This window comes from Crocodylus porosus, unplaced genomic scaffold (genome assembly GCF_001723895.1).
Source record: "Crocodylus porosus isolate Cpor-Errol unplaced genomic scaffold, CroPor_comp1, whole genome shotgun sequence".
Taxonomy (NCBI): Eukaryota; Metazoa; Chordata; order Crocodylia; family Crocodylidae; genus Crocodylus; species Crocodylus porosus.
Window position 1 is genome coordinate 129,002,999 of NW_017728943.1, and position 4,036 is coordinate 129,007,034.

A 4,036-nucleotide genomic window follows, 5' to 3' on the forward strand; every position below is an offset into this window, starting at 1 on the left:
TGCCAGGAGTCCCACAATGACCTCAGGTAATTCCCTCAGTACCCTAGGGTGGAGACCGTCTGGACCAGCTGATTTGAATACATCCAGTCCTTCCAGAAATTCCTTAACTAGTTCCTCACTAATCCTTGGCCTAGGTGCACCTCCCCTGGGGCCTGAGTGAGGCCTAGTGCGGGGGGGCTGATCCCATCCCTGCTCAGGAAAATGGAGGCAAAGAAGTCATTAAATAGGTTAGCTTTGTCTTCTGGTGTGACGACCAAATTTCCTAGTGTGTCTTGCAGGGGCTCCACGTTTCCCGGTACCTTCTTTTTGCCCCCTGTGTATTTAAAAACGGACTTCTTCTTGTCCTTGATCCGGGAAGCTAGTCCCAGTTCCATTTCCGCCTTGGCCTTCCTGACTGCCCCCCCGCATCCCCGAGCAACCACAGTATAATCCTCCTTGAGTGTACGCCTCCCTTTTAGCTAGGAGACATTCCAGAATGCTTTTGGTGAGCTATGGGGGCTTTTGCGCCCTCCTGCTCCCTTTGATCCGTGTTGGGATTGCCTCCCTTTTGGGCTTGGAGGATTGTCTCCTTAAGGAGCGACCACTCTTCTTAAACACTTGGCTCCCCTCCCCTCTGGGACCTCAGTGCTTTCCTGACTATTCTCCTTAGCTCATTGAAGTCCACCCTCCTGAAATCTAGGGCTGCTGCCTTGCTGTAGGCCTTTGCCACCTTGCACGGGATGGTGAATTCCAGCAGGCGATGATCGCTGTCGCCCAGGTGGTCGAGCACCCGCAGCCCCCTCACCAGGTCCTGCATTCTGGCTAGCAACCTACGTGAGCGGTCAGACCTCATTGACTGCTTTTCCCAGCAGATGTCTGGAAAGTTCAGGTCACCCATGATGACCGTGTCCTTTAACCTAACTACCTCCATGAGCTGACTTAAGAATTCCTGGTCTAGCTCTTCCCCTTGGTTGGTGATCTGTAGTAGACCCCCACCATTAAATCTCTTTCCCCTCGACTGCCTTGTATTCTAACCCAAAGCATTCAGAGTGCCCCTTCTCTGATTCTTTGCTAATTGATGAGGATCTCCTTAATGTAGAGCACCACGTCCCCTGCCTTTCTTTTCTGTCCTGTCCCTCCTGTACAGCCTATAGCCCTTGATATTCACTGCCCAGTCATATGTTGGGTCCCATCACGTTTCAGTGAGCCCCACTATGTTTGGGTCGGTGTCAGCTAGCAGGAGGGTAAGTTCCTCTTGCTTGTTTCCCATCCACAATGAAAGTGTTAGATTTCCTTTGAGAGGACAGGCAGTGCAGTAGTAAAAGCTACCTCTGTAGAACACTTATTTAAAAAAATTAATAAAGCATAACCCTTGCTGTGTTTAGCATTGGCAGGGAAGGCAATGTTAAAAGGGGAACATGATATAGATGAATGGGCATGTTATAGTCCTGACAACTGGAGTTGGGTTATTACTATGGAATTTCTTATTGTTTATACAAAAATTGTAGGTTTGTAGTTTTCACTGTCACATTTAAAATCTTGGAAATGTGAATCTGAAAGTTTTGAATACCATAAGCTTCTACAACTTTCAAAGGGAACGTGTTCCACTGCCCTGGCTTTTCTGACAGTTAAAGCTGACGCAGGAAGTTTTTTTCCTGAGATTTACTACAGTTTAAATGCATTGCCTTGTGTTCCTGTCCTCTGTGGCAAAGGAGAACAGTTGTTCTCCCTCTTCTTTATGGAAGCTTTTCAAATATTTGAAGACTGCTGTCATGTCCCATCCCACCCTCTTAATCTACTTTTCTCCAAACTAAATATACATAGTTCTTTCAATCTATTTTGGTATGGACTGCATTCCAACCCCTTTGTGATTTTCGTCACTTGCCTTGGGATCCTCTCCGGTTTCTCTACATCCTTTTTCAGATGTGGAGCACAGACTCCATATAATACTGTAGTTGAGGCCTAACAACATCAAATAGAATGGTAATATTGCCTACCATGTACTGTCTACAATGCCCATGTTAATGCAGCCCCAAATTGCATTTGCTTGTTTCAGGACTGCATCACATTGCTGATTAATATTGAACCTGTCATTCATGGCCGCAAGATCCTTCTTGTGCAGAGGTGGGCAATTATTTCAGGCAGAGGCCCTCTTACCGAGTTTTGGCAGGCCATTGAGGGCCACATGACAGGCAGCCAGGGGCAGATAAATATTAATTTTCTAAATTTTTTTAGGGGCCCTGCAGGCCAGATAGAGTAGCCTGGTGGGGCTGCATTTTTCCCACCCCTGTTCTTGTGCATGTATTTCTTCTTTCCTACGTGTAGCTTCATATTTGTCTTTGCTGAATTGTTTTTTCATCATTGGCAGCCCGTCAATATGAGGATGCCGTCTTCCAATAACTAGGGGAGTCATTGGTGAGTCCAGAGATAAACGAGGAGGCCAATTTTAGATCTGCCTGCTTGACTGCAGACATGACCAATAGGTCCAGGAAGGAGGAACAGATCTTAGTGATGTCGTGTTACAGCCCTTTTCCCTTCTGTTTCCCTTTTGTTATCTACAGCCCAATTCTCCAGCCTCATAGTCCCTTATGATTTGTTTATGGTTATTCCTGGATATATCATGGATGTCCATATGGCCAGGCAAGAATGGGTGGTGGTCTGATGGATAGATGGGGTTTGGTAAAATTTCTGCAGTGTCCATAATTTAGGCTCCAGGCATGCAACCCATCTGGGATTCCGTGTCTGGGAAATAAATGAGTGCCTTCCCCTCCCCCGAAACTCTCCTTTCAGGAGGAACTCTACAATCTCCTCCATCCTCCTCCTCATATATATTTAACATATCATTTGTAGACTGCAAAATACTTAGCAGAAGTAGAGAAGTGACATAAGCCTCATTTTTACAGAAGGTGTTTTAGAACTTGGAGAATTAAATGATTCAAAATAAGCTAAGGCAATGAACAGAGTCACTGGAGAAGTGGGGAAAAATACTTCGGTCAGCAACTCGCTACACCCAGAACATCCATTTATCCCATCTATGGAGATACATGTCCAAATGAACAGCATGAGGAGGGGACATGGGAAGTTCCCTAAACTCTTTCTCTGACCTTTATATAAGTAAAACAAGCAGGGAATGCATCTCTGTTGGAACACCCATGGCTAGAATGCAGACTGGGATTAGTTTAAAATGGTTGTGGAGTATTGCTGTAAAGCCACAGATACACAGCTGCCACATCTAAACTTGTGAAGTGAATGAGGAGGCAATGTGGGAATACAGTTTGGAAACTATTTTTTAAAGGACATTTCCTGAGGACAAGGAAAACAAATTTCTGCTCACTGCGGTTGCCTTACCTTAGTTGTGGGAATAGCCAAAGAAAAAATATTGCAGTTATGATCTTATATTTTAAGATGAAGGATTAAGCAGTCACACACGGCTAAATGTTTTCTGCTGTCCTGTATGCAGGCAGAAGGCAGGGTAGTGTAGCATCTTAATGACTGACTTGTTCAGGGGGCGTGAGCTTTCACAGGTTACAGACTACTACTATAGCTAATGCTATTCATAGCAGCTGACAAAGTAGGTTGTAGCCTACTTGAATGTGTTAGGTTATGAAGTGCCACCCTGCCCAACTTCTGACTAACATGGCTAACTACCACTCTGATATAATATAATTTGAATGGAGATATTCCAAACAACAAACTGCTATTTTAATTGCCTGCGGATCTGCTAAAAAGCCCATCTCTCTCTGTAGTGACTTTTTTGCATGATAAAGCTAGAGAATCTGAGGAAAGATTTTTAAACTGTCGAAAGGATAAATTGGCTTTATTGTGTTGTGTTGTTCCTCAATAGGATCATCAGATCAATCAAAGTCTCTTTCTTTTCTATCCTCTCTAGCTAAGGTTGCGCTGCTGCTTCTCATCTTCCTTGTTTTTTACCCTCCCCCTTTTATTCCTCTCCCACAGCCTCCTTCCCAGTCTGAAGCCCTTAATCCTCAATGAGTATGAATAAATGAGGGAGCTGTTCTGGTTCTCTTTAGAGCAATACCTGCTTCGTAATTGCCTG